This window comes from Rhinopithecus roxellana, chromosome 19, assembly GCF_007565055.1.
Source record: "Rhinopithecus roxellana isolate Shanxi Qingling chromosome 19, ASM756505v1, whole genome shotgun sequence".
NCBI classification, from domain to species: Eukaryota; Metazoa; Chordata; class Mammalia; order Primates; family Cercopithecidae; genus Rhinopithecus; species Rhinopithecus roxellana.
Window position 1 is genome coordinate 41,865,134 of NC_044567.1, and position 23,070 is coordinate 41,888,203.

Here is a 23,070-nt window from a genome sequence, read left to right on the forward strand (position 1 = left end):
AATGAGTTTTCTCTGACTCTGATGTCCCTGTTTCTCATTTCGTGTGTTAGTTGTGCTTAGAAACATTTTCCCAATGAACTTCTTCAAACTTGACACCTGGCAAGTGACTGCTTTTTCAAGTCAGTGTCTGTAAGGAGACAGTGGAATTATGATTTAACATGTGTTCATCTCCAGGGTCATGCTTATGGTCTTTATGTAGATGCTGCAGAGTTCCCACAGCTGCTTGGCCTCTGTTTTCACAGGGCCATAAACTCTTATGAGAACATTGATAGCATCATTCTTTCAAGTTTTCAGGATTACAAAGGCACAGTTTAAAGAGCCAACTAATTCTACAGTTATTTAAGAAAAACCCAGTCCCCAGACTTTTCTCCCTAACAAGACCTCCAATATCTCCTTCCACAAAGCCAATTTTGTTCACCTCTTTTGATTCTTTCAATAATTACCTAAGTAACATGCTCATATTGGGACTTCTGGATTTTTCTTTATTTTTATTTTTTTGAGATAGGGTCTCACTCTGTCACCCAGGCTGATGGTGCAGTCATGGCTCACTGTAGCCTTCACCTCCTGGGCTCAAGCAATCCTCCCACCTCAGCCTCCCGAATAGCTGGGACCACAGGAGCACGCCACCACACCCAGCTAATTTATTTATATATATATGTATATATATATATATATATATATATATATATATATATATATTTTTTTTTTTTTTTTTTTTTTTTTTTTTTTTGAGACGGAGTCTCGCTCTGTCGCCCGGGCTGGAGTGCAGTGGCCAGATCTCAGCTCACTGCAAGCTCTGTCTCCCGGGTTTACGCCATTCTCCTGCTTCAGCCTCCCAAGTTGCTGGGACTACAGGCGCCCGCCACCTCGCCTGGCTAGTTTTATATATATATATGTTTTTTTTTTTTTTTTTTTTTTTTAGTAGAGACAGAGTTTCACCCTGTTAGCCAGGATGGTCTCGATCTCCTGACCTTGTGATCTGCCCGTCTCAGCCTCCCAAAGTGTATATTTTTTAATTTTTTGTAGAGACAGGGGCTTTCCATGTTTCCTAGGCTGGTCTCAAATTCCTGGGGTCAAGCAATCCTCCCACCTTGACCTCCCAAAGTGGTGGGATTACAGGTGCGAGCCACCACACCCAGCTGGATTTTTCTGTTGTAGGTATTCCTGTACATCTCCCCACTCACTGCCATCATCTGCATACTTTTCATGTTCCCATTTTTTCTAATAGAACTGTCTTAAAATTTACTTAAATCAGTGTTCAATGTTTACATCAATTTTTTTTTCTTTTTTTTTTTTTAGAGATAAAATCTTGCTTGGTCACCCGGGCTGAAGTGCAGTAGTACAATCATGGCTCATTGCAGCCTGAAACTCCTAGGCCCAAGCAATCCTCCTGCCTTAGGAGGATCTCAAGTAGCTGGGACTACAGGTGTGTGCCACCACGCCTGGCTAATTTTTTATTTTTATGTAGAGATGGGGTCTCACCATGTTGCCCAGGCTGGTCTGAAATTCCTGGGCTCAAGTGATCCTCCTGCCTCAGCTTCCTAAAGTGCTGGAATTACAGCTATGAGCCACCACACCCTGCCCAGTGTTTACATTATTATGAGTGTATATACTCTTTGAAGCTGAGCCATGTATTAAAGTGATTTTTCCTCAACAAAACTTTCTGTAGATAATTGGAGTTAATACTCATTTCTATTGGTGTTTTTAACTATAATTTAATCCCAAATTCCATTGAGATCAGACCCTTCAAAGTATACTATCAGTTTCCCTCTCTTAAAGTCTCTTCTAGACTGATTTACTTGAATGCCTGGAACATAGCTGTCTTCCTGGGACCTCCTTTCATCTTTTTTTTTTTTTTTTTTTTTTTTTGAGGCGGAGTCTCGCTCTGTCACCCCGACTGGAGTGCAGTGGCCGGATCTCAGCTCACTGCAAGCTCCGCCTCCCGGGTTTACGCCATTCTCCTGCCTCAGCCTCCCGAGTAGCTGGGACTACAGGCGCCCGCCACCTCGCCCGGCTAGTTTTTGTATTTTTTAGTAGAGAGGGGGTTTCACTGTGTTAGGGTGGTCTCGATCTCCTGACCTCGTGATCCGCCCGTCTCGGCCTCCCAAAGTGCTGGGATTACAGGCTTGAGCCACCGCGCCCGGCGACCTCCTTTCATCTTAACCCTGGGGATTCATTCCCTTCATCAGCTCTCTCATACTCAGGATCTCCTATTACAGTGTCCTTTTCTTGGTTTACTCCCTCTTTTGATGAAACACATTTTCCAGTGGATTCCTGAGAATAGGTATGTAGACTATTCCATAGATTTGAGCCTTTACATGTTTTTAAATGTCTCTTTTAGTCTGTCTTCATACTTGTTTGACAGCTGCTGTATAAAATTCTAGGTTAGAAATCATTTTCCTCCTCATCAGAAGACGTTCTGATTCTTGATCCTTGCCTTTACCCTGTTTTTTTCTCAGTGAAAGCTTGTACTTTGTCCTCAGTGTTTCAGATTTCACAATGATATGCCTCATTGTGACTCTGACTGTCTTTTCACCCATCATGCTGGGTACTCATTGGGTTCTTTAAAACCGGAAACTCATGTCCTTCAAGTCAAGGAATTTTTCTTTAACTTCTTTGCTGATGCTCTCCCCTTCATTTTCTCTATTTCTTATCAGAAGTCTTGCTATTTGGATATTGATTCTCCTGGACTGACTCTGTTTTCCCCTCCTATTTTCCATCCCTTTTTCCTTTTGCTCTACTTTTTAAAACCTTGTTTATGGGGACTTGCACAGTAGCTCACACGTGTAACTCCAGCACTTTGGGAGGCCAAGGAGGGCGATCACTTAAGGCCAGGAGTCCAAGACCAGCCTGGCCAACATGACGAAACCCCGTATCTACTAAGAATACAAAAATTAGCCAGGCATGGTGGCACACGCCTATAGTCCCATCTACTCAGGAAGCTGGAGCAGGAGAATTGCTTGAGCCAGGGAGGCAGAGGTTGCAGTGAGTTGAGATCACGCCACTGCACTCCAGCCTGTGTGACAGAATGAGCCGTGAGCCTTTATCTCAAAAAGAAAAAAAACTTTTTTATGAAATATTTTTAACATTACAGAAATAAGCAGAATAGTATAATGAGTCCCTGTGTACCCATCATCCAGCTTCAATAATTATCCACGGTTAATATCATTTATACCCCTTCCCATAACCCTACTCTTTTCTTTTGAAGCCAATCCCAGAAATTTATATCACTTAATCTGTAAATATTTCAGTAGGTCTCGTTTTTTGTTTGTTTGTTTGCTTGTTTGTTTGAGATGGAGTCTTGCTGTGCTGCCCAGGCTAGAGTGCAGTGGTGTGATCTCAGCTCACTGCAACCTGTGCCTCCCGGATTCAAGTGATTCTCTTGTCTCGGCCTCCCGAGTAGCTGGGATTTCAGGCACATGCCACCATACCTGGCTAATTTTTGTATTTTTAGTAGAGACAAGGTTTCACCATGTTGACCAGGCTGGTCTCGGATTCCTGACGTTGGGTGATCCTCTCTCATGAGATTACAGACATGAGCTACCATGCCTAGCTCGGTATATATCTTTGAAACAGATCTCTTTTAAAAAATTTAACCACGGTAACTATTCTCACAACTTAAAATATTAGCAAGAATTCCTTAATACCACATATCGAATCAATGTTCAGATTTTATTGTAATTTTTTTTGTTTTATTATTACTTTGTGTTTGAATCAGTAAAGTGCACATATTATGGTGGGTTGATAGCTCTTAAGTCTCTTTAGCTACACTGTTTAATATGATAGCCACTAGCCACATGTGGCTATGTAAATTGAAATTAAATCAAACAAATTCAGTTTCATCATTGCATCAGCCACATTTCAAATACATGTGTGGCTAATGGTTACTAGATGGGACAGTAGTGCAGGAGTAGAACATTGACCTTACTTTAGAAAGTTCTGTTGGCAGTGCCAATCTGTAGCCTCCTTTTCCGTATTTCTTTTACCTTTGGTTTTCAGCAGTTTGACTATTATGTATGTAGGTGTTTTTCTTGTATTTCTCTGGCTTGGAGCTCACTGAGCTTGGATCTGCAAGTTGATAGTTTTCCCCAATTTTGGAAATGTTTTGTCATTCTTCAGATTTTTTTTCTACCTCATTATGTCTCTTCTCTCGTTCTAGAATTCCAGTTACATATGTGTTAGACCACTTAATGTCATCCCTCAGATCACTGAGTCTGCTTTTTTAAATTTAATCTTTTTTTCTCTCTGTTCTTCAGATTGGATAATTCCTATTGATCCATCTTCAAGTACACTGCTTCTTTCTTCTATAGGCAACAACCTTCTGTTAAACTAATCCAGAGCATTTTCATTTCAGATATTGTACTTTTTAATTCTAGGATTTCCATTTGATTTTTTGCTGAATTTTCCTCTCTGGGCTGGCTCGATTCTTTCAAAAGTTATCTTTAAGTCTCTGTCTAGAATAGAAAGGCTTTCTGCCAGCCTCACGGGGAGCTAAGTTGGGAAAGAGGGCTGGAGAGTCTTAGCATTCAGTATGCATTAATTCATTTCATTCACCACCCCTCAGCCATGTTTGGCTTTTACTTCTAAGTGCCTTCTATTTTATCATCTCCAAAAGAATCAATCTTCAGTTTTATGCAGGGCCTAGAGACCTAAGAGTTGTCCAGCAGTATAGAATCGAGGTTGGGATCTAGAAGTCTTATTGACATCTTAATCCTCTCTCTTTTAACACTCCCCACCATACAGTTCCAGAGGTGCTACCAGTCCTAAGCCTTTGAGAATTCTGTGGTAGTATTGCTAATCCATCTGCTTTCCAGGTACCAAGATATTGTTGCTGTTATATCTTTTTCTTACTATCTCTATGAATTTATACCTTGAAAATTTTTTATTTTCCTTTAGTTATGGCAGAACTCTTTCCAGGAGAAAAGAAACTTAAAAGTTTTTCTTTCTTTCCTTCCTGCTATACAACTTTATAATTAGGAACCTTAGAAGTGAACCTGTGGAGAAAGAATTAACCCTTTCCCATGTATCGTTTTTGTTATCCCTCTCTTTATTGCCTTTAAATCTCACATAAACATTGTTGAATGAGAGGCTGAATATTAATTAGAGAAAAGAAATAGACACGATGTCTCTTATTTTTTTTTTTCTTTGCATATCTTTCTAAAACAAGGCAATATTCATCAGTCTGTTCATTTAACCTTTGATTAGGACAGAAAGTGTTGAAGACACTAGCTGCAAAGGACACGATCTTACAATCCTGTTTACTCATGTCTTAAGATCATTGTCAGCCAAATTTTGCTAGTATATGGCTCTGAGGAAATTCTGTCCCTTGCTACTCCTACATGTAGTTCCAGCCTGTGAGACAGTTAGTTGCAGATGGTGCTTGTCCCTGATATTTCATGTCTTGCATGTGTCCATTCACACTCAGAAAGCCCACAGCTGTAGCTATTATACCAGAAAAACTGGTAGACGCTTCCAAACGAAAGACCTTTTCAGCAGCTTCCATCAAATGAAGCAAACCAGCTTGGCATTTGCTGACGTTTTTTGACTGTTGTGCAAGCCAAACAAATCAGTGTTGAAGCCTTCTTTGGTCTTCCAAGATCCACAATTGAGGACTGCACACACTGATTGCATTTGTGGGACCACGATGCTGCTTGAATAGACAGTGAGTCCTTGAAGTGGTGGATCTTTTGGGAACTATATAGAGGTTCTCACGTCAGACAGTTGGATCCATTGTTGGATCTGCTATCCAAATGATCCCTGTAGACCTAAAAATATTCCTCCTAAAATATTCCATAAGCAGTATGTAGGTGCTGGAGTCTTAATTATGAAAGATTAAAACATTGTGCTCTCAAAAAATAAAATAGAAGATTACTTACTGAGATTGCTACTTCCAGTTTGACATATTCTTCATGTCCCATCAGGACTATAAACATATTCTTTAATCTCATCTGAGAAATTCAGTATATTACATATTCATATTCAGTATTCATATTCAATATATTAGAAACTTGGGTCAGATTACCCAGGTAATAGAAATCCATGCTGACATCCTGAGAAAGGATAATGAATTTCACACAGTAATTCTAAAATGGTAATAAAAGTGATTTGTGGGCTTTTATTTGTTAAATTCACAGTCATCTTTTTATCATGATTATAAGCGAGGAGTTAATGATGAATAATGGAATCAGTTTTATGTTTCTAGTTTAATAAATGATTAGAAATAGATTTAACCTTGTGGTCTTTAGATTTAACCTTGTAATGCAGTAGAGGACTTTGAATTCTGGATGTAAAATAGCTACCTCTTTCTAGTCCCAGCTGATAAAAACCTATGTTATAGGAATTACAGAGAACTCACTCAGATTTTTCCTCAGCTGGACTGAATTTGAGAGCCATACCCTGCTCTCATTCATGTTTACTCTCTTATATTTTGCTATAGCATGATGTTTAACGGGATGGGGAAGAAAGTGCATTATTCATAATTTTTAATGAAGGGGTTATGCATAGGCTTTGTAGTATTAAGGTCCATACATATTTGAATAAAACTGCAGAAAAGCTTTGAGCCATGTGACCATGTACACGTAAGGAATGTAAAATCTCATAGTTGGAAGGGATGGTCTTTAATTTTATCTATTTCAAACCCTATCTGTTTTTGATGGAATTCACTCTGTATTGGCAGTGATGGGAAAATCAGTGCGTACATGAATGCCACCAGTGATTTACTACCCTATATGACCCATTCTGTCTTCATAAAACTCTGTTAGGCAGTTGTTTATTTGACGTTTTTTTATTTTTGTTTTCTTTTTTTGAGGGGGGAGGGGACAGGGGTGGGGGGAATCAGAGTCTCACTCTGTCACCCAGGCTGGAGTACAATGGTGTGATCTCTGCTCACTACAACCTCTGCCTCTTAGGTTCAAGTGATCCTCCTGCCTCAGCCTCCTAAGTAGCTGGGATTATAGGTGCCCACCACCACGCCCAGCTAATTTTTTGGATTTTTAGTAGAGATGAGGTTTTTTCACCATGTTGGCCAGGATGGTCTCAAACTCTTGACTTCAAGTGATCTGCCCACCTCAGCCTCCTAGAGTGCTGAGATTACAGGCGTGAGCCACCACACCTAGTAATTTATCTGAAATAAAATGTCTTCGTTTAGGTTCTGTCTGTAGATCCTAGTTCTACATTTTGAGATTTTTATAGATTAAGTTTCTGAATCAAGGCACCCAGGGCCTGAAAGTCAATCAGGTGGGCCTGTGATGAAAACATACTCTTTGTCTGAATTTATTTTCTTTTTTTTTTTTCTACTTCAGGAAAGCCTAAGTTTATGGCAGGACATTTATATAATGTCAGTTTTACTGTTCTAATTTTAGAAGAAAATCCATTTAGAAGGAGGGACCCTGGTAAATGTAGTTGGAATCAGTTATAGTTTGGAGACTGAAGGAAAATACTATCTAATCACTTTTGAAAAGTGTGTGAATGAAAGATGATCCTTGACTTGGTAGCAGCCTTCCTTTCCAGGAACCCTGGAGTTGAAGGGCAAGTACTCAGAACAGGAAAGCACAGAACTTCTCGATTCCATAGCTCCTGCTGTGCTCCTGACAGTAATTTATGTCCCTCTATATGACCTGCTTCCCCAGTGGAACTACCCAGAGACAGCATCTGTGTTCAGTGGCCTGCCCATCTGTCCAGTCATCTTGACAGCCACGTGTCCTCCTTTTGTCCATGTAAAGTTGTACTGTCCACTAGGCAGAACATAGGCACAACCGTGAACCCATTTGATTTCTAACTTGCAGCTAACTAATCTGAGGATGTATGCTTAATATCTAGAACCTAGATTTGATTCTAGATTGACACCTATTACTGCCTATTATTACTGAAGTCTGTTCTTTTATTGAATTTCTACTAGGTCTTCTATGACATACTAAATTAGAGTAGAATTTTAATCACCTTAACTGGTAGTTTTCTAGTCTTGCCTTCAGGATTTTTTGATTCCGTACAGTATTATTAAATGTTTTTGTTTGTTTGTTTTTTCAGTCAGGGTCTTACTCAACTTCCCAAGTTGGAGTTCAGGGGCACAGATACAGCTCACTGCATCCTCAACCTGCTGGACTCAAGTGATCCTCCCACCTTAGCCTCCCAAGTAGCTGGGAATGCAGGTGCATGCCACCACACCTAGCTGATTTTCTTTTTTTTTTTTTTTTTTTTTTGTAGAGTTGAGGTCCGGCTATGTTTCCCAGGCTGGTCTTGAACTCCTGGGCTCAAGCCATCCACCTGCCTTGGCTTCCCAAAGTGCTGGAATTACAGGCATGAGCCACTGCACCCAGCCTAAATGCATTTTTAAAGTTTAACAGTCACGCCTGTAATCCCAGCAGTTTGAGAGGTCGAAGCAGGTGGATCACTTGAGGTCAGGAGTTTGAGACCAGCCTGGCCAACATGGCAAAACCCTGTCTCTACAAAAATACAAAAAAGTTTGCTGGGCATGGTGGCGCACGCCTGTAATTCCAGCTACTCAGGAGGCTGAAACAGGAGAATCGCTAGAACCCAGGAGGCAGAGGTTGCAGTGAGCCAGATTGTGCTATTGCACTCCAGCCTGGGCAACAGAGCGAGACTTCATCTCAAAACCAAAACCAAAAACAAAACAAAGCAAAACCCAGTAAGCCCACATAGCAAATAATAGCTCAAGTTGTCCCTCTACCCACCTCTCGCCACCCCTGACTATTAACATAAACAATGTTCGAAGATGAGACAGCAGCAACCAACGGCATATCAGCCAGTACATGTAGCTGTGTAGCTATCATTAAAGGGAAAAAGAAAGACTGGTCCCTTTCGGCTTGTCTGTCAGGCAGGCTGAAAGGCCTATGAAATTATTGCTGACTGTTTCTGGCAACTGAAACTGTTTAGAGTAATTCTGTTGTAGGCTGCTAGAAGAGGAGAGGATTAGGGGCCAGTAAGATTTCTGAAGAGTAACTGGGTTGATCAACATAGTATCACGGGGGGGTTATACATTGGCAGAAAGCAGTCACATATACATTTGCTATAAGTTCTTGATTTATTTTGTTTAACCTATAAAACTTTTTAAATGAGGAAGCTACCCAGGAGTAGGAATAGATGCAGTGTATCTTAGCATGATTTTCCCTTGACCCTGGGTTCCCTGTGAGGCACATAGCTGCCAGTGACATAGGTATGGTCCTATCAGAGTCGTGAAAGTTGCTTAATTCTTGCTATTTTACTGGCCTGTTACACTCAGGTAACCCTCAGGTAGGTTACCTATTATACTCAGATACCTAACTTACAGCAAATGTATATGTGACTGCTTTCTGCCAATGTATAATCCCCCTGTGATACTATACTGACCAATCTTTTTTACTGGCCCCTAATCCTCTCTTCTTCTAGCAGCCTACAACAGAATTACTCTATATAGTTTCAATTGCCACAAACAGCCAGCAATAATTTCACAGGCCTTTCAGCCTGCCTGACAGATAAGCCGAAAGGCACCTGTCTTATCTTTTCCCTTTAATGATAGCTACACAGCTACATGTACTGGCTGATGTGCCCTTGGTTGCTGTTGTCTCATCTTTGAATACTATTTATGTTAATAGTAGGGGTGGGTTGGGGCTGAGGGACAACTTGAGCTATTTGCTAAGTAGGGTTTACTGTTAAACTCAGGTAACCTTGAGTATAACCGGTATAGCCAGTGGTATAGCAAGAATTAAGCAACTTTCATCTCCCCACCTGGAAGAATTTGCATTAACAGTTTCTAAGCAGAAGAGGCAAAATCTTACCAAAGGTCTCCAAGACCTTGGGCGATCTAGCTATGCCTTTCTCTCACTCCTTTCCTCATTGATTTCATCTGTTACTCCTCCCCTTCACTGTAGCCACTCTGGTCTCCTCACTGATCTTAGAATACAGTATGCTGCCAGCTCATGACCTTTTAATTGACTGTTGTCCTTGTCTGGAATGTGCCTTCTCCCAATCTCCGTATCTGTATAGCTTACTTACTTCGTTTAGGTTTTTACTAAAGTAGTACCCAAAAAAGAGAATAGAATGATAGTTACCAGAGGATGGGGGGTGAGGGAAATGAAGAGAAGTAGGTTAGTGGGTGCAAATATACAGTTAGATAGAAGGAATAAGTTCTTTTTTTTTTTTTTTTTTTTTTTTTGAGACAGAGTCTCACTCTGTTGCCCAGGCTAGAGTGCAATGGTGCCATCTTGGCTCACTGCAACCTTCACCTCCCAGGTTCAGCCTCCCGAGTAGCTGGGATTACAGGTGCCCGCCACCATGCCCAGCTAATTTTTATATTTTTATTAGAGATGGGAGTTTCGTCATGTTGACCAGGCTGGTCTCGAACAACTAACCTCAAGTGATCCGCCCACCTCAGCCTCCCAAAGTGCTGAGATGACAGGCCTGAGCCACTGCACACCTGGCTAAATAGTACCTTTTTAATAAGGTTTTCTCCGTTCATTCCCAGTACTACCAATCTCCCTTATTTTTACCCCATAGCATTTCATTATATTTTAATTACTACCGAATTATTTATTATCACCTCCTGCCCCTCTCCTACTAGAATGCAAATTCCAAAGGAACAGCAGTTTTTGTCTATGTTTTTCCCCCCACTGCTCTGTCTCCCAGTGCCTGGAATGAAGTCTGGCACACAGTAGGTGCTAGATAAATATTTGTTGTTAAATGAGTCTTTTTGCTTTCATTTAAGAAAGTATTAACCAACATCAGATTCATCTAGTTCTTGAACCAAACTAAGTAAGGCTATCTCTTCATCTTAACAGAGTACCCCTAAACACAGCCTCTGCCTGTTGTTTCTCAGCAGCCTTGCATTCTATCCTCTGACTCTTAATATAATTCCCTTTTATCTGGATAGGTCTGGTCCTGGTCCCAAGTTTAATCTGAAGACTATAATCACAAATTTATTTTCTCTCAAGAAGGCAGAACAAATATTAGAAGCTGTTGCTTCCTTGATATTAGGAAAGGCAAGATCACAGCACATTAATGGACCCTATTTTCAAAATTGGAGATGACTAGGAACATAGCACAAGTTAACTGTGCTCACATTTTGGGAATTTTTTCTGTTGCTAACTTATATCTGTATGTCTCTTTAAAATAAAACCAAATTGCCACCATGAGACTATTAAATTATTATCCTAAAGAGCCTTAAGACTATTTTGGTTAATATTTCTAGAGTAAATTTGGAAGCTCAAACTCAGTAAATGAAGAAGTTCAAGGGTGCTCTTACAAGTGTTATGGAGCCTCAGGAAAAACTAAAATCATTTAGATGCCTGACAGGAAATGGCGCTGAACAAGCCCTTTTTACTGTGAAAACAGAAAAGCCTGTCTTTTTCATAATCCTGATAAACACAAAGGTGTAAGGAGGCAAACTTTAAAAGCAAGGGCCTGCCAGGCACGGTGGCTCCCGCCCGTAATCCCAGCACTTTGGGAGGCTGGGGCGGCGGATCACTTGAGGTCAGGAGTTCAAGACCAGCCTGGCCAACATGGCGAAACCCCATCTCTACCAAAAGTACAAAAATTAGCTGGGCGTAGTGGCATGAGCCTGTAGTCCCAGCTACTCAGGAGGCTGAGCAGGAAAATCACACGAGCCCGGGAGGCAGAGGCTGCAGTGAGCCGAGATTGCACCACTGCACTCCAGCCTGGGTGACAGAGCAAGACTCCGTCTCAAAAGGTAGGGCAAAAAAAGTTGTCTTTTGGCAATAGGTATTCATTATTTCTGTTTGCTTTTAAGAAAACAATTTTTTCAGATACTCAAAACAGTCTTTTGCCTTTAAATAGAAAAAAAAGGTTTTTTAAAAAGGGTCTAGTACTTTTCAATTTCAGGTTTTTCTTTACTTGCTATTAGAAAGCTTACTTTGGTGGGAAATCGGTATGATTGTTTAGAAATTGAGAGATAAGGAGTGAAAAGACTGAGACCCATACACTGAAATTCAACTTTGGAAATGAATTTTTTTAAGTCTCACTTAATGAAACTTAAAAAATGAACCACCCAGCTGCACTGGAGTTTGTGTTGCAACTTTGAGGGTGTGAATTTAGCCTGACCTTCCCTAGTTTTCTTTACCTTTCTTTTCTTTTCTTTTTTTTGAGGGGTGGGGAAGGAGGGAACAGCGTTCTCACACTGTCTCCCAGGCAGGAGTGCAGTTGCGCGATCATAGCTCACTGCAGCCTCGACCTCCCAGACTCAAGTTATTGTCTCACCTCAACCTGACCAGTAGCTGGGACTGTAGGTGTGCACCACCACGCCTGGCTAATTTTTTATTTTTATTTTTGTAAAGATGAAATTTTACCATGTTGCCCAGGCTGGTCTCAAATTCCTGGGCTCAAGCAATCTTCCTGCCTTGGCCTCCCAAATTGCTGGGATCACAGACAGGTATGAGCCATGCCTGGCCTCCACAGTTATAGATGGCTGCAGTGATGGCTATGGGTGGGCTACTTTTTCTACCCTCCACAAAGGTAGTCTTTCATGAAAATTGTGACCTACTCACCCTTTTTCCAAATGGCTTTGCAGGGGCGGGGCAGGGGGTTCTCTTTTAAAGCAGTACTTGAGAATCTATTTCAGTTGCAAAATAGTTAACAAAATTTGATTTAAGTAGTTCTGACCTTGCTGTGCTTTGGACTTCTCCCATTTGACAGCCCTGAAGGTTCATCATTCTTATTTTCTCCTGCCCCAGTGGTGATTTTGACAGTGTAATCCAAAGTCTTTTAAAGCAATGTCTATTCATACCACTTTACAATCTTTATCTAATCTTTAGTGTTCTGGAGATTTAATTTTTTGACATTTCTTTTCTTCTTCTTCTTTTTTTTTTTTTTTTTTTTTTTTTGGAATTAACAGTCCTTATTGGGCTCAGACCAGGAGTCCATGGGTCTTGAGGACCTCTGTGTATTTGTCAATTTTCTTCTCCACGTTCTTCTCGGCCTGTTTTGGTAGCCTCATGAGCTGTTTCTTCTTTTGGTACGGTATCTTGGCTTTCTCTTTCCTCTTCTCCTCCAGGGTGGCTGTCACTGCCTGGTACTTCCAGCCAACCTGGTGAGCCAGGCTCCCCAGATAGGCAAACTTTCTTGTAGGCAAACAGACGCACAACCTTGAGGGCAGCAGGAACCACCATCCGCTTTTTCTTGTTGTAGGGCAGTGGGATGCCGTCAAATACCTTGAGGCGGTCCAGGGCGGCCTGGCCTCGCTTGGTCTTGTGGGGTAGCATGCCTTGCGCTGTCTGCCAGAAGATGCTACTGGGGGCCCTGAAGTGGTAGGGGCCTCGGGAAGGGTTGGTGTTCATCCGTTTGCAGAGGAAAGCCAGGTACTTCAACTTGTTTCTGTAGAAATTGCCAGAAATGTTGATGCCTTCACAGCGTACGACCACCACCTTCCAGCCCAGCAGTACCTGTTTAGCCACGATGGCCGCCAGGCGGCCCAGGAGATGGCCTCCACCATCAAGCACCAGAACCTGCACCTCCGCCATCTTCAGCAGCCGCCTGGGAAAAGCAGTTTGCAGGCATTTCTAATTCATGGTCTCAATTATTTGAGAGTTTTTTGAGACTGAGATTAAGCAGATCTCATAGCAGAATGGGGACTACAGGAGAAGTCATAGTATTTCAGTTTCAGTGTCTTTTGGTTTCTGTTGGCTTTCTTTCGAATCAAGGCTTACTAAGAGAGACTGGCTTTTAGGGGCTCATTGCCTTTTTAAAGTCCAATAATTATATGTGCTACTAGAGGATTTACAATTTTAGAGATCATCTGGAGGCTCTGTTCAAAGCTTTCATTTCTGGTTCTGAGAACTGTTTAAATATGAAAACTTCAAACACTGAAGTGCATATTAGGGACATGGAACCATTGCCTACTCTGTCAAATTTTCCCTATAAAGGATTCCACTGTCCACATACTCTTAACGAACAACGTCCTAATGTCTCCTGAGAATAAATCAATATGGCTTTATACTCAGGATGAACAGCAGTTTGGTATACCATTTGAGGCCTCCTCAGCTATCATATAATCCACCTGATCTATTGGGTGGACTAAGAATATGGGAAGAGAGTTCTTGGTTGAATCCTAGTCTTGGAAGTGAACTAAAGATGCTGTTCAGTTTAAAATGGAATTAGTACTGGAAGGAAAGTCATTCGACATTTCATGACTCTTTCTGCTATGTTTTTAACTCTATCAGATATTGTCTAATATCATAGATAGACCTTTCTGTTTTGTCAGGGTCTCTGAGAATTCCCAGATAATTTATTGGTCAATAGAGTTTGAAATGCTATTTAAACTTTGGATCACCAACCACAGTGGCTCATTCCTGTGTAATCTCAGCACTTTGGGAGGTCAGGGTGGGAGGATTGCTTGGGTCCAGGAGTTTGAGAGTAGCCTGGGCAACATAGTAAGACTAGTATGTCTAGTCTAGTCTAGTATATAGACTAATGTCTACAAAAACAACAAAGTTAGCCAAGCATGGTGGCACACCTGTAGTTTCAGCTACTCATGAGGCTGAGACGGGAGGATCACTTGAGCCCAAGAGGTCAAGGCTGCAGTGAACTGTGATCATGCCTCCACCCTCCAGCCTGGGTGACAGAGCAAGACCCTGTATCAAAAAAGACATTAAAATAAATAAAATAAACTTAAGATGGTAGATGGATTTTGGTGTTGATTAGAAATGCAGAACTACCCGTCAGTTTAACTCCAGCACCTAGCAGAAAGGGCCACTTCTGCCTGAGTCTCAGATGATATATATCACACTGTTGGAGTAAGTACCATTAAAAACCTGTCACTCGGAGCCATTCCCCTAGGATCTGTTGACTAGGTCGTGTGGTACTTAAAACACATCTGAATCATCATTGCTCAGAGAAGTGGAGATGGTTGACGTCACTCCCTGGTCCTAGCTTGGACCAGCCTGCAAATAATCTTTCCAAAAGCTAAATGGAGAAGAGGAATACAAGAAAAAAAAAAGTTCTTCAGAAACGAGGAAAGGTCACAAGTGACGTTATGGAAGAGTAGATGATACAATCTCAAAGGCAAGCCCTGCACTACTTCACTTGGTTTTCCTCGTGGCAGTGCTTCCTTTGGTTACCTGTGGTGAGAGGTGGGGTAAGAGGCCTAATTTGCCAGAGTTCAGACTGAGTTCATGTTGTACCTTTTTATAGTACTTTTGAGTATATTAGTATAAGGTTGGAATATTAATTTAGCCTGTTCATCTCCAGCTGTCCCACCATAAAGGGATTGTAGCTCCTGCAGCAGGCTTCCTATACTATGGGAAGAAACTAATAGCTGGTTACAGGCTGAAGCTGACAGGTTGCTCTTTCCTCAGCAGCCACTTAAAGTAACTTTAAACAATCATTGTTATTATGAAGCATTTATAGCCCACTTTTATGTTTTCAAAGTGCCTTATAATTTCTGTTTGCTTTCCTATTGATGTCCCTAAGAAGCAGGTTAATATTGTTATGGTCACATGTTGCACACAACATACCAAAGGAACAGAGGATTAGGTAATCTTCTTGGTACCATCTGTGATCTGCTTTGGGCATTCTCAAAGCAGAAGCTGAGGTGTGCATTCTGTCCTTCACTCACTGAACCCATTTTCTCACTGTTTACTGTGGTGTGTGTGTATTGTAGCTTTTATACTTTTTTGACTGCCACTTACAGTAAGAAATGTATTTTACATAGTGTGTACACACACACAATACATAAAACTGAACAGTTTCGGGAAACATTACTTACTCTTCATGAGATGCGCTGTGATATTTTTCATTTTATTTTTTTAATGCCAGTTTCAACCCACTTAGTTAATTTTAAGAACTACCAGTTGGTCATGACCCACCAACTACCATGTGTATTCTTTATGGAAGCTAAAGAATACACAATAGCACATTTTCCTAGAGCATCAGTTTTACTCAAAGTTAAAGGGAGAAACACATATTCAAACATATATGGGTACATGATGGAATTTATCATGGAACTTCAAAGAGATTTGTTCTTATGATAGTCTACTTCGTATTATACCCCTAATCTTGACCCATCCCCCTGCCTCTTTCCCAGATATTTCCTCTTCTGTTAAGGGAAATACACTAGAAAAATGTGAGAAATACTGTGCTTTTGGGACTTTGTTTGCTTGTTTGTGAGATAGGATCTCACTCTATTGCCCAGGCTGGAGTACACTGGTGCAGTTGTAGCTCATTGTAACCTTGAACTCCTGGACCCCTATCCTCCTATCCTCTTATCCTTCTGCTTCAGTCTCCTGAATAACCAAAGGCTCATGCCACTGCACTCGGCTTTTCGTTTTGTTTTGTTTCGTTTTGTTTTGGTAGAGACAAGGTCTCACTCTGGTTGCCCAAGCTTGTCTCAGATTCCTGGCCTTAAGTGATCCTCCCTTCCCCTTTGGCCTCCCATAGTGCTGGGATTATAGGAGCGAGCCACTGCACCAAGCCCCATAGAATTTTTAAGTTCATTATTGTGTAAACCCAAGTGAGGTCAGAAACTTTGTATAGTTTATTTTACAACTGTTATTCAGCACATATTCTGTGCCAGTCACTATTCTAAAAACTGAGAATATTGTGGCAAATAGAAGACAGGAATTATTTCCCTCATGGAATTTATATTCTACCACAAGTGGGGTATGTGGCATGGGGACAGGCAATAAACCAGCAAATCAGTACAATACATAGTATATCAGATGCTAGGGGGGACAGTGGAAAAATATAAAAGAAGTACTGGAGTTGGAGGTTGGGTGGTACAGTTTTACAAAAATATGTTGGTCACGGAAGACTATCTGAAAAGATTATATTTGGTTAAAGCAAAGACTCAAAGGAGACAGGGAAAGAATCGTGGATTTCTGGAAGAAGAACATTGTAGACAGAAGAAACAGCAAATGCAAAAAGCCATGAAAGTAGGAGTGTACCTGCTATGTGCAAGGAAGGAACAACAGGCTCCTGCAGCTGGAGTAGAGCTAGCAAGGAGGAGAGTATTAACACGACCTCAGAGAGGTTGGAGGAGTTGGATTATAGGCAATTGTAACTGGTTTTTATTCTGAGTGAGATGGAAAGGTTTGAGCAGAGAAGTATTTATGAGCTGACCTACATTTTAAGATCACTCTGGCTGCTATGTTGGGCATATACCGGGGAAGCTAGGTGCTGTGAAGGGAAGGTATAGGGGGATGTGGCTGGAAGACTAGTGGAGAGGCAGAGAGACTGTGAAAGGCTTTGCAGAATCCCGTAGTAGTTACTGAGTTTGGAAAGACAGCAGGAGGTTGTACTTGGAGGTGGGGAGGGGAGATTAAGAGTTTGGTTTTACCACAATGAGATACTATCTCACACCAGTTGGAATGGCTATTACTAAAAAAATTTAAAAAAAAAAAAATGCTAATGAGGTTGTAGAGAAAAACACAAGGCTTATACACTATTAGTGTGAGTGTAAATTAATTTAACCCTTGTGGAAGACAGTGTGGTTATTCCTCAAATACCTAAAAATGGGCCAGGCGTGGTGGCTCACACCTATAATCCCAGCACTTTGGGAGGCCAAGCCGGGCGGATCATGAGGTCAGGAGATCGAGACCATCCTGGCTAACACGGTGAAACCCTGTCTCTACTAAAAATACAAAAAATTAGCCGGGCGTGCTGGCTGGCGCCTGTAGTCCCAGCTCCTCCGGAGGCTGAGACAGGAGAATGGCGTGAACCTGGGAGGCTGAGCTTGCAGTGAGCCAAGATCCCGCCACTGCACTCCAGCCTGGGTGACAGAGCAAGACTCCGTCTCAAAAAAAAAAGGTGAGACCTAAAAATGGAAATATCACTTGACCCAGCAGTCCCATTACTGGATACATACCCAAAAGAATACAAATAATTCTATCATAAAGACACATGCACACATATGTTCATTGCAGCACTATTCACAATAGCAAAGACATGGCATTAACCTAAATGCCCATCAGTGATAGACTGGATAAAGAAAATGTGGTACATATATGCCATGGAATACTATGCACCCATAAAAAAAGAATGAGATCATGTCCTTTGCAGGAGCATGGATGGAGCTGGAGGCTATTATCCTTAGCAAACTAACACAGTAACATAATACCAAATACCACATGTTCTGACTTTTAAGTGGGAGCTAAATGATGAGAACAAATGGATGCAAAGAGGGGAACAACACACACTGAGGTCTGCTAGAGGGTGGAGGGTGGGAGGAGGGAGAGGATCAGGAAAAATAACTAATGGGTACTAGGCTTAATAGCTGGGTGATAAAATAAGGTGTACAACAGACTTTGATGACACAAGTTTACCTATATACCAAGCCTGCACGTGTACCCCTGAACTTGAAATAAAAGTTAATTTTTTAAAAAAAGAGTTTGGTTTTAGACATATTCCTTTTGAGCAACCTATTATCCAAGTGAAGATATTAAGTAGGCGGTTGGATATATATGTGATCATTGATTTCCCTCAGGCAATCTAGGCATGATGTTATAGCTCTTGGAAAATAGTTTAGAAACTTGTCTGGATTATATCTTCCTACTATCTATACCTGTTGGGATAGTGAATTTTTAAATAAGAAAACAAGAAACTGTCTTTCTCTTTTCCTCTCTCCCTCCAACAACAATATCATGCTCTTTAAGGCTGATTTAGTTATATTTAAGAGCAGTCAGCATCAGGATTGGAATTAAACTGGCTTCGTACTGTGTTTTTCCCTTGGTTCTTTTTTGACACCCAAAATATGATTGGCTTATCCTTGGAGAACCTAGCATTCTTTGGGTTGTGATCCACTACCTATTTTATCCTTTCTTAGCATGTACATATTATTTAGCTCAGTGATTTGAAACCAAAAGAACCCATACATCATCCCATCCCCCCATTCCTGCCTCATTGAGAATCAGTGTGCCTAATGAGAGATGTTACTGATGGGATTCTGTTATGTATATGAATGATGTCGAGGTAGAAATAATGTTGAGAAACACAGTGTTTCATTTTTATTTGTTGAACATCTTCCCCTTATTTTCATGCAACAAATATTTATTGAGGTAGTCAATATGCTAGCGAAGATGAGAGACAGACCCTGCATTCAAGGAGTTCATTATAGGTGAGCCGGAAGTAAGCCATTATTATATGCTGTCATAGAATTGAATACGCTGGGTGCTGTGGGGAGGGGTTAGAGCTTTCTGGGAAGTGTTAATCTTGAACTGAACCTTAAGGTTAAATAGGTATTTTCCAGACAGTACTAAGCTTAAGCAGAAGAAAATATTAAGCAGAAAGAACAACATATAGGCTGGGTGTGATGGCTCACACCTGTAATCCCAGCACTTTGGGAGGCTGAAGTGGGCAGATCACGGGGTCAGGAGTTCGAGACCAGCCTGACCAAAATGGTGAAACACCATCTCTACTGAAAATACAAAAATTAGCCAGGCGTGGTGGCACATGCGTGTAATCCGAGCTACTCAGGAGGCAGGAGAATCGCTTGAACCTGGGAGGCAGAGGTTGCAGTGACCTAAGATCGCACCATTGTACTTCAGCTTGGGTGACAGAGCCAGACTCCATCTCAAAAAAAAAAAAAAAAGGAAGAACAACATATAAAAAAGGTACAAAGCTGTGACTTCCAGTATTTGGGGAATAAGAAGTAATTTTGATGTAGTTAAGGAAGTAGGCTGGAGAGGTAGGCAGGAGTCAGATCTGGGGAAGCCTATATTCTTGAAATGAACCCAGTTCTAGCCTAGAGTGAAAATTTGAGAGCTGCAAATTACAGATTTTGAAAAGCTAATGTAAAAGAGATGAACTGCTTCCCCCAATGAATGACCTGTGTAGTTGATCCTGTAAAGAGATGATAATTTGCCAAGGCAGTAGCAAAAGGAACCATTAAGCTAACAATTTGCCAATAAGCCTTTTAAAAAATCTCTTCTAATCTTTTTAACATAATAGTAGTACTACATCTGAGCATGTGTAAGATTTCAGATAAGTCTAATGTGGTTATCCTTAATTAGGATTCTGAGTAAACGAGGTAGAACAGGAGATGGTGAAAGCAGAGTGATTTTTTTTTTTTTTTTTTTTTTTTTTGAGATGGAGCCTTGTTCTGTTGCCCAGGCTGGAGTGCAGTGGCGCAATCTCGGCTCACTGCAGCCTCTGCCTCCTGGGTTCAACTGATTCTCCCACTTCAGCCTCCTGAGTATCTGGGACTACAGGCACACGCCCCCATGCCTAGCTGATTTTTGTATTTTTAGTAGAGATGGGATTTTGCCATGTTGGCCAGGCTGGTCTCAAACTCCTGACCTCAGGTGATCCGCCTGCCCCAGCTTCCCAAAGCTTACATGGTGGCTCACGCCTGCTGGGATTACAGGCATGAGCCACTGCGCCCAGCCGAATTTTTCTTTTTTGAACAGACACTTACTACAGTACTTACGAGTCAAGGCTGTTCACTGTGCTTTGCAAATATTAAATCATTGTCCTCATAACAACCCCATGAATTCAGTACTTTGTGATCTACATTTTACAGACAGGAAACTGTCAGAGTCAGAATTTGAAATCAGGTGTTCTGGCTCCCAAGTCCATGCTCTGAACCTCTATATCTGCTGCTTCTGGTGTATGGGTATCCTAGCTCCTCAGAAAATTGTTCTACAGTAGAAGTCCCAGGAAGGCCCTCAGGGTGTCCCGAAACTCCTGAAATTCTATGGCAAAATGTTGTGTGTACGTTTTTCAGCAGGAGAGTCAGTGGCTTTCCTCTGTTTGTCCAAAGGGTCTACAGTGCAGAACAGTTTAGCACCGCTTACCTTATCGTGTCCTTTCCATTGTTAAAGGGCTCCTGTTGGCATAAGGATTCTTTTGGAAGAACAAGATGTTTACAAACCATTCAGACTTCTTAGATAACAATGTTCTAAATTAATTGCTTATCCGGTTGATCTTTCTGGGAACTTTTTCACAAATATTTATGCCAGGTCCCAGATTCAGAGATTATAATTATTTCATGTAGGGTAGGGCCTGGCATCTGTTTTGAAAAAGCTTTCCAGATGATTCTGATATAGGCCTTCAGTTAAGAACCACTAATATTATCCTCTAGAGAATGGGGATACTACTTTATAGTCAAAGATAATCACTTGCATTTCACATGAGACCTTTACATGACCCACCATTAGCCTACCCCCATCACCCCAGTTTTCACTTTTTTTTTTTTTTTTGGAGACAGTTTCACTCTTGTCACCCAGGCCAGAGTGCAGTGGTACAATTTCGGCTCACTGCAACCTCTGCCTCCTGGGTTCAAGTGGTTCTCCCGCCTCAGCCTCCTAAGTAGCTGGGATTACAGGTGCCCGCCACCATGCCCAGCTAATATTTTTTTTTTTTTTTGCTTTTTTTTTTTTTTTTTTTTTTGTATTTTTAGTACAGACGGGGTTTCACCATATTGGCCAGGCTGGTCTCGAACTTCTGCCTCAGCCTCCCAAAGTGCTGGGATTACAGGCATGAGCCACCACACCCGGCCCCAGTTTTCACTTCTAAAGGTTCTTTACAGAGCCCAGCCCTGTCTCAAGGTCTTCTTGGTGCCCTTATTTGAAATAAGAGTTCTCCTCTCTTATCTGCCAAGTACCAGACGAGTTAGAAAATACCTCTTTCCCAGAAGCCCACAGCTGGCATAAATCTTTGAAAGTAGTGCTCTAGTACATTCCTTGTTGTTGTTGCTGTTTGTTGAGATGGAGTCTTGCTCTGTCACCAGGCTGGAGTGCAGTGACATGATCTCGGCTCACTGCAGCCTCACCTCCCGGGTTCAAGCGATTCTCCTACCTCAGCCTCCTGAGTAGCTGGAACTACAGGTGCGTGCTACCACACCTGGCTACTTTTTTGTATTTTAGTAGAGACAGGGTTTCACCATGTTGGCCAGGATGGTCTCGGCCTCCTGACCTCGTGATCCACCTGCCTCGGCCTCCCAAAGTGCTGGGATAACAGGCGTGAGCCACCGCACCCAGCCTTCCTTTTTTTTTTTTTTTTTTTTTTTTGACACAGAGTCTTGCTTTGTCACCCAGGCTGGAGTGCAGTGGCACTATCTCAGCTCACTGCAGCCTCCACCTCCCAAGTTCAAGCTATTCTCCCGCCTCGGCCTCCTCAGTAGCGCCTCCACGCCCAACTAATTTTTGTATTTTTGCTAGAGACAGGGTTTCTCCCTGTTGGCCAGGCTGATCTGGAACTCCTGACCTCAAGTGGTCCGCCTGCCTCAGCCTCCCGAAGTGCTGGAATTACAGGCCTGAACCACCACACCCACCCATGCTCTAGTACATCCTAAAGAATACCTTTAGTTCCTCTTTCCTGACATTACTCTGCTTAAATTCACCAGATTCAAGCTTTTTAAGAATCCTATCTCAGCATTTTGGGCATCAGGCCATGTTATATATAGGTCACAAACTCCTAGCCTTGTTAGTTGACAGGTTAAAAGCAAGAAAAATAGTTGGATGGACACTTCTGGGAGAGAGAACACACATATTATGGAGAAGGGAATACAGGCACCATTTAAAGTAAGGAAGGTATGTTGATACTAAATGTAGAAGGACTGGAAGTACTTGAGAAAGAGGATATTTGGATCTCATAGCCACAGTTTTTAAGAGGTCAGTATGCTGTTGAAGTGTAGACATTTGCCATAAAAGGCAGAGAGTGAGAATAGTGTACTAGACAAGCACTTTTTAACTTTGTTTTTAGAGCAAAATGAGAGAGAAACAGGTATAGTTACTGATCATAGAACTTGCTCAGAGAAATGTTTTCCTACAGTGCTAAGAGCATAGATAGGAAAGTCATTAGTGACAGAAAACAGTAAGAGGTGGTGACTTAGAGCAAGTCTCCTCCTACTCCCTCTTCTTACAGCATAAGGGCCTTATAATCTGCTGCTGTGCAGTCTGCCTGTTCCTGAATGTATGTACCAATCAGTGTTGCCCTGAATAAAAGTACTTCTTGTAGCTTTTTAAAAAAACAGCATGCTCTGAATTAAGCAGGCTATGGTAGAATCATAGTCAAGAAGTTTGTATTGTGAGAAGAAAATTCATTTATTTGCTTGCTTAGAGGTTTTTTGTTCTTATAGTCATCAGGTTTACCAATGTTGGGCCCAACAAGCCTTTTCCAACCATAAGACCT

The 23,070-nt window shown here is 41.5% G+C and overlaps 1 protein-coding gene and 1 pseudogene across 7 annotated transcripts in view; one reads left to right on the forward strand and one right to left on the reverse strand.

Annotated features, from left to right (window-relative positions):
* Positions 1 to 23,070, forward strand: part of AP2B1 (adaptor related protein complex 2 subunit beta 1) — a 141,022-nt gene that overhangs the window by 99,356 nt on the left and 18,596 nt on the right. The gene's annotated exons all lie outside the window — the stretch shown is intronic.
* Positions 12,831 to 13,484, reverse strand: LOC104679580 (annotated as a pseudogene). The gene has a single exon (XR_750343.2). The product of XR_750343.2 is annotated as a 60S ribosomal protein L13a pseudogene (transcript).